Source organism: Solanum pennellii, chromosome 12 (assembly GCF_001406875.1).
Source record: "Solanum pennellii chromosome 12, SPENNV200".
Taxonomy (NCBI): domain Eukaryota; kingdom Viridiplantae; phylum Streptophyta; class Magnoliopsida; order Solanales; family Solanaceae; genus Solanum; species Solanum pennellii.
Genome location: NC_028648.1, coordinates 63,715,490 through 63,724,069, shown reverse-complemented (window position 1 = coordinate 63,724,069; position 8,580 = coordinate 63,715,490). Strand labels below are relative to the sequence as shown.

Below are 8,580 nucleotides of genomic sequence, written 5' to 3'. Positions count from 1 at the left end.
GTTTTGTACTATTTCAGTCTCCATCTGTTTATATAAAGACTTGTCTTTTACTTTTCGAGACAGTCTAGTTTCGGTGGTCCACTGTTGGGACTTGTACTCGTTTTGTTGGTAGCTCTGTATTAGTGACTTCCAGGCTCTGGGAGGGATCCTTAATTTTATTTATGTTTTGGTTTGCTTATGTTGTTATAGTAATTTTGCTTAGTCTTGTTTAGTTTCTACCCTCACACCCATTACGTGTTGTTCTGGGTTGTGGTTTGGCTTACCTACTGATGGGCTATAGTAGGTGCCTTCATGGCTCGAGAAATTGGGTCGTGACAAGTTGAAAGTTGTAGCAAAAGCATTTCAAGTTATTCTATTAAGGCCTCATAATTTTTGGCCCAATTTGATTGGCTCTTGTACACGTGGAAGGATAATAATTCATGTATTGTACAATACAAATACATATGCTCAAAACGCTCATTCTCTTACAATTATGAATTTTCATCTTCAACTCAGAAGCTTTTAAGATTGAATTCTGTGAGTTTTTTCACCTTCTTTTCTGCGTCTCTGTTTCTTATTTCTTTTTGCCATTGTATTTTTATTGATAATGAAATTTGATAATTTTGAAAATGGAAATAGGGTGAATTGGTAATGAAATTTGTGTAACAAAATATTTAAATACTTTTTTAGGATGGAAGGATTCTTTGATGATGAATTTAGTGTAATGTTTTTTACATGCATGTCAATATTATGTGAGGTTTTGATAGTCTGCCTAAATCAACTTTTTTTCCCCTTTCAAGTTGTAAGTTCTGAAAAGGAATAAGAAAAATTTTGCAGCAGCAAGTCTTATTTTTTCTAATTTCAATAGCTACATGTTATTGGCCTCACTAACTATTATTCTTGATTAATTACTCTGTATACTAAATTGGATGGTTTTCTACATGATGAACAAGTTCTACAGGGTCCAAGTATTGTAGCGATCATACTCAGAATGCATTGTTAAGGTGAGAATAACTCCCTCGGTTCGACTGAAACTTTCATGTATTACACAAATTTTAGTTTTTATGATCATACGATTTGAAAGTCATTCTTATTTTCTTGTACTCGGTATCCCGACCAACCATGACACGTAAAATAAAGCGGAGGAAGTAATAATTTTGTCTTGTTTGACATACATCCTTACTAAATAAATTTGCATCGTTCCTGATTCTGTTTTGCTACTTTCTTATTAGAAGTTTGTAGGCTAATGATAGACATGTGCTTTGAAAAGCAAGATAATCCTAATTTGGCATTGAGAGGCTTCTCATTCATCGATGGTGTTAAGAGATTAGTTGAAGTTGAATGCCCTGGAGTTGTTTCGTGTGCTGATATTATTATTTACCGTGTTGGTTGCTAGAGATGCACTTGTGGTTACAGTAAATTAAAAACTCGATAGAAGAACTTAATTTTTTTTAAATAATCAAATTTTGCAGATAATTAAGATTAATGATAATTTAAGAGATGTGACTAAAACGCATCAAGTTTAGGATGGTATTTAACCATTCAACCTTTTATGTATCTATTTTATCTTTGTGTTACTGATAATGATGATGTCACTGGCGTGATAGAGAGGTCCATTTTAGAATCTGCCAACTAGGAGAAGAGATGAAACAATATCAAATGTCTCAAAAGCCAATGTTCACATTCAAACCCAAAAAATGTCAAATTATTAATACTTTTACCTACAATATATAGAACTTACGGATGATAATTCTACATATAAAAGTGTGTAAGAGGAGATCAGTAGTAACACATTAACATAAAATTCTAACTTCTCTATCCTTCAGATTAAAGATCTACTAGACCTAAAAGGCCACCTAATGCCTTCATGTAATAGTGACAGGAAGACTCTGTACTACATAAAAAGATTAGTGAAGCTTACACCCTATTGTTAGAACTGAAAAATGTTGATATGAAGGAATAAACTTACATTCTTTAATAGGAGAAGTCTTTCAATATTCCAATGAAGTAATAGGTAGAAATAATAGGAGTATTCAACTTTTAAAGTATAGAAAAGATATCACTTTTCTCTGTTAGACTATGACTATGAGTACTTGATCCTTTCTCACCCTAAGATGGAGTTAATCGTGTAATCTTTAGATGGTATATGTATAGAACTTGTGAAATGCAGTGAGCTTCTAACTTTAAAGTTGTTATCTTTAATTTCTGATGCTTTCGGTCATTAGCCACTGTATTATCCTACCGAAACATTACCGAAAATGTTACAAAGATCAGCAGGTAGCTTCATTAATTTTTTGGTACTATCAAGATGATATTGTGGTACATAAGTGAATATGATCAATGAGACACTGATTATACAAAGAAAACTATTCAAGGAAATTATGAATAAGTTAAACAATAAAATATTATCAAATTTTCACTGAACTAACCTGCCAACGTCTATATTTCTTTACTTGATTTTAAAGTTGATACAAATCTTTAGTTTCATGGTGATAGAGGTCATGAATCGTAACACTACATCTTTAATTTGCAGTTATAATTCAGCTTTAAAGCGAAAAGTTTAAAGGTCCATCAGTGCTACCGGGAGTGTTGCAATATAAAGTAGATAGAAAAGATAAAAGTTCATTAACCCTACCACGAATGCAGCAATATAAAGTGTATTTCCATCCTGTTGGTGTTCTATGTTAATAGAAACTTCCATCGAGTTCACAAGTTTAATAAAAAGAACTTAATCGGATGCGATAGGTGATTTACATGATTTATGATGATAACGTTAGTTTTCTCTTCTTCACATATAAATGGTGGTTGTATTTTGAGGGGACTCGCTAAAAGTACAAGTTAATTCTTTTATTCATCTCTTTTGGTAGGTGTTCAAAAATTATCGTGTCAGATCATATGAATGGATTGTTGGTGTTCTGTGGTAATACGAAGTTCTACTTTAAAGATTACAGACTAGCTTCATGTTACATATGAATAACAAGATTCAATCGGACATAGAAGATGGTCTCCATGTTCTAAGGTATGAAGCTTACATGTAATATATCTCTTATTTTTCTTGATTTGGATATCTCTGCATTATCAGATAATATAATGTATCACATGAAAAATAATGAGGGTCATAGATGTCTAGCATGTATTGTTTGCAACAAACGTTTTAGGTTGAGCTTTAGTGGTGGAGTAGCAGTTCTATTCTGAATTTATTTCCTTTAAGCCTTCATGTTCTGGAATTCTGTAGATCAGGTGAACCTCAGTAGAGATCCTTTATTTTCCCGTGACAATTTCTTTTTTTGAGGCGGTTTCTTTTTCTCAATCTGACCATTTATGTCTACTGATTGTTGAACCCAAAATGAATACAGAAAAATATCTATTGATTGTGTTCGCCATGTCCAATAGTTCAACTTTTTAGAGCTTCGCCTATATGCACTTTAAGCTAACATAATATTATATGCTAATTACTGTCACAGTCGTATTGGTTTAGTGGGAGCATTCTTTGTTTTGCCTGCATGATAATTCCAATTACTCACATTTGTTTTGTAGCTATTTTATTTTGGTCTCATGTTTTTCATATGCATAATTAGGATCTGGTGGTTTATATTGATATGACATTGTAACTTTCTGTTAGGAGAATTCAAATGTATTACTAAGTTGAGTTGTAAAATGGCGTTATGAAAACTATAATTCTACTGAATCCTGGAACATATATTCCTACAGAAATATACTTACTCTTCAATGTATATTTTACGAATATATTAAGATCTATGAGATACAAATTCATTAAAAATACCCAAAGCTCTATGCAAGAACACTAGCCAAATATCAATACTCATGTTTTCAGTAATAGGAATCTCTACATCTACACAAGACACACTTCTCCGTTACGACTACAGTTGTTTCGCTCTGTAATTAGTTTCAATAAACCTGCACATTGACTTATGATATCTTCCAATTGCTTAAATGTCTCTCAAATTAGTAGCTTTTGCAACTTGCTCCCCCGAAAGAAAATCATTGTTGATGCACCACTTCGACAATGTGATGGGAGTGCAACAAAACGAAATGATTATCAAAGCTGGATAGGCTATAGCCTATAAGCTAGGCAAGTTCCTAAGTAATTGAGTCTATTCTCCTTATTCGGGGCCCTTTCGAGGAGATGTAGCAACATTATATATGGAAGATCTTATAGGTGAAAATTAGATATTTTGTAAGCTTAGTTTCTTTAATCATCTCACAAATACATTTGCCTTATCAGTGTACTTCATATTTTCTATTTTTTGAGCAGTTAAAGTTCCTTTTATTATGAATAATGATTTGTGAAGTTTTTACAGAAGAGAATTATGTTCTCTGTTCTCTGTTTTTTGATTGTTAGGACATACTCAATTCGAATAATTTCACAAGCAAATGGATCTGTGGTTATGAATTTTGTGTAATGCATCTGCACTATTTATTTAGTGAGACATTTATCGAGTCTTCTTCATAGTAGTATTTGATTTGAGTAATGTGTATACAAAATTTAGGAAGATGATAAGTTTATACTGTTCAACAATTAAGGTTTGCTTAATTTTGCTTCAGGTTCTTTGTCAAAATCTTAGCTTGTGACAACAAAGCAGGGAGAACTTTTGATGGATGGGTTTTTCTTTGCATCAACTATTCAAGATTTATTTAGTTTTTGAGTTCTTCTCTATTTTACCGGAACTACAGTGATTACAAAATTCCTTTTTTATATGATGTAATGATAATTAAAATTCTTTTGATTCAAGTGTAAATGAACAATGACACGAAAATTTTCTTATTCCTTTTCAGAACTTACAACTTGAATGGGGAAAAAAAGTTGATTTAGGCAGACTATCAAAACCTCACATAATATTGACACGCATGTAAAAAACATTACACTAAATTCATCATCAAAGAATCCATCCATCCTAAAAAAATATTTAAATATTTTGTTACACAAATTTCATTACCGATTCACCCTATTTCCATTTTCAAAATTATCAAATTTCATTATCAATAAAAATACAATGGCAAAAAGAAATAAGAATTAGAGACGAAGAAAAGAAGGTAAAAAAACTCACAGAATTCAATCTTAAAAGCTTTTGAGTTGAAGATGAAAATTCATAATTATAAGAGAATGAGCGTTTTGAGCATATGTATTTGTATTGTACAATACATGAATTATTATCCTTCCACGTGTACAAGAGGCAATCAAATTGGGCCAAAAATTATGAGGCCTTAATAGTATAACTTGAAATGCTTTTGGTACAACTTTTTGGAGCTATGTTCTTGGAAATTCAAAAGCAAAATCACCAAGGAAAAAATAAGTAATAGATATTTCACAACCAAACTAAACAATTTATTCATGCATTTTATCAAACAGGTGGTATTCATTTCATAATACTTTCTTCAAAAAAATGTTTCCAACCAAACAACTCAAGTCGACATTAAGATTTTTCCTTGGAGAAGATTATCAATTGAAGTGGTACTTGGTGAGAAAAGCATAGCAATAGCATCAAAATACAAGGGAGAATAAGATTGAAATAGCGAGGAAGATATAAGTACTCACTGGAGATTTTTGGGCAAAGAAGAAAACCAGGTTGTTGTTGGATAGTGATTTAACTTTCAACATTCAAGTACTCTGAATTCAAACTTCATCAACCCATGGAACTGTCTCTAAAATAAAATCTTTACAAATCTATTCAACCAAACGTAGAAATCGGAAAAAAACTGAACATCAAAAGAAAATCAATGAAAAATAGAGAGACAAAAAGAATTACATCAAAGTTACAGCAACACTCGGACACGATTTGAATATGACCAAAGTAGCCTTAGCTAATAAAGTATTATGAAACTGTAATGACCAAAGTAGCCTTAGCTAATAAAAGATTACCAGGCAAGCAGATATGTTGATACAAAGTAGCTCCCCACTCTTTTAATATAGTGAAATATGAATTTTGAGATGATGGACAATGCATAATATTAAACACGAAAAACTTCGCGTATAGTATAACATTTGTAAATTTCAGTGATCTTGATAACTCAAATTTTTTCCGAAGATAATTCATTTTTTCACTAATTAATTGAAAACAAAGACAAAAGTCACCAAGGAAACATAACGCATGAGAAAATTATAAATATGTTCGTAAAAATTATCGGAAAAATGATTCACAAGAACTGAAAATTAACAAATATACATGATATTGTAATTTTGAATTGTAACATAAATAGATAATAAAACCCAATTAATATTTACTACACATAAACTGTTATAAGGATGTAATTTAAGAAAGAATAAGAATAACTGAGAAATCAGAACAATTAAGGAGAATAGAAAGTAAAAGTTAAGTCAAAGCTAGCTAGCTCCCACATAGGTTATCACATATTTATCAAAAAAAGTACAGCTGTCTCACAATGAATGCACCAAAATTATATTTGTCTTTGAAGAGATCTTTACATTTACAGCACAACGTACAATTTTATATGTTGTGTTCGTCCTTAAGTCCCATTTCTATATAGGATGATATATATAAGGCTTCTTAATTAGGTTATTAATTGTTTTAATATTTATCGCCAGATTTTTTAACAATCCTTGGTTATTAATTATTCTAGATCTTTCTCTTACTATATTTTATGTTGACTCCTTTATACCAATCGGAATACATCAAAATCTCTTGATCATTTAAACAAAATCATATTAAATGAATTATTTTTTATTACTTATCTTATCAAACAATTTCAAACTTATTTCAAGTTATTTTAATAGTTGTTAAACATTTTTAAAATTAAAAATTTATTCAATAATAAATTTGATCAACTTTAATCTAATCCAAACTGTCGGTAAGACTCTATAAGTTCTAGAAACATGTGTTTAATGGTGTGAGCTCTCTTCCAACAAAGAAAGTAGACTTGCACAACCCCTATAAAGAAAACCCACAAGAAGCAGAGGAGAACCAAAACAAACAATTTCATTTCACTCAAAACAAATATGAACAAAGTTGGAAAATATGAATATTTGTGCCTCAGTTTTAACAATTATGGACTTCTATCGGATATCGCTGCTAAAATCTCTGATGAATTTCAGGCGGAGGAGAACAATAGCAAAGAAGACTTTGAATTCTCGTTAGCCTCTGAAATTTCAGATAACTCCATTGCGAAATTCATCTATGACACTCCGACTAAATTCCAGCAGCCAATTTTCCCTCTTTTCAATCGGGATCTATTGTTAAGCGATTCGTATTTGAATGATGTTGATATATTAGTTATGCTAAAGAAATTGTATCTAGAAAAAAATAAAAAATTGGAGGAGACGATACCTGTCGGAAGTTACTGTATGAGGAAGCCGAAGATAAGCGAGCCATCACCAAGAAAATTGAACAAGGGTAAATCAACTAGATTTGGGCCGAGGATCCGAGGAGTAGTAGTGAAGGGAAGGAAAAGGACAATTTTGTATTTCTCACAAGAAAAGCAAAATCAAAAAATTTCAATGAGGTTGTGAAGACGGCCGGGAAATTATTGAAGGAGACAAAAAACAACAGAGGAGAGAAGGGTTTACCGGCGGCTGCGGAAAGCACTCATAGAATTTTTTGCTATCTGTATGAGTAGAAGTTATCGTCAATTCTAACATGCAAATGCAAATGCTTCTAGCAAACATTGGTGTAGAGTTTGAGTTTTTTACATGCAAATGCTTCTAGTATACATTGTTACAGTTGGATTTTTTGTGTTTTAGTATACGATTTTATCACCAACCATTTCTACATGGATGTTGCTTTTTTACTTTCGAATTCTAAAATTAAAAACATTTTGACTACTCCCTCTCTCTATCAAGATGTTGGATTATGACAAAAGTTTTTATTTTATTTAAATTTTTACTATAAATTGAGATATGAAAAATTGAAGTTATTCATGAAATTAAATTTATATACTTGAAAAGTATGATAAGTTACCCCCTCCTAGTTGTTTTTTAACTCATGCTAATATTTTAAGATGTTATCTTTTATCATATATATTGATATGAAAAAAATTATAATTTTTATTTTTCTATATAGCTTTTGATTGTTTAATTTTATTATAAAATATTATAGAGGGAGAGCACAAGCGTTGAATTATAGAGTTCCCACATCAAGATGATATTTTAATTGTAGAGTATGAGGTTATATTTAATGTCTCAGCTAGGCATACTCTCATGATACGTCCCATGGAGACTGAGACAGTGACAAAGTTTGTTAAAAATTCTTTTAATTCATACAAGAGTTTCTCAAATTACCGCTTCTAGTGTTCCATTTCGAAAAGTCATAGATGTAGTCAAAGAGTTGGAGATGATTAAATGTGAGGGATTTGAACAACATGAGGACAAGAGGGACAATTATTTAGGTGATTTGGGTAGTGCTCCTCCTAAGAATTGAGGGTAGTTAAGGAGAGTGTAACGACCTGTTTAGTCGTTTTGAGCAGCAGATTTTATTTCTGGAAAAACTGTGTGAGTCGACGGAACCCACGACGGACCGTCATGAGCACGACGGGCCGTCGAGGGGGTCTCGTTCCAAAAGACTTAGACTTCTGAAAATTGGGTACTGAAATCGACTCTCTGAACTTGGCGACGGACCTGCAGGACGA

The 8,580-nt window shown here is 31.7% G+C and overlaps 1 long non-coding RNA gene and 1 pseudogene across 1 annotated transcript; both read left to right on the top strand.

The window, feature by feature from the left end:
- The first annotated feature begins 725 nt into the window (after positions 1-725).
- LOC114075404 lies at positions 726-4,718 on the top strand. The gene is made up of 3 exons (XR_003575857.1): positions 726-983; positions 2,847-2,998; positions 4,546-4,718. It is a non-coding gene; the product is annotated as an uncharacterized LOC114075404 (long non-coding RNA).
- A 2,237-nt stretch (positions 4,719-6,955) lies between these two features.
- Positions 6,956-7,572, top strand: LOC114075353 (annotated as a pseudogene).
- The last annotated feature ends 1,008 nt before the right edge of the window (positions 7,573-8,580 follow it).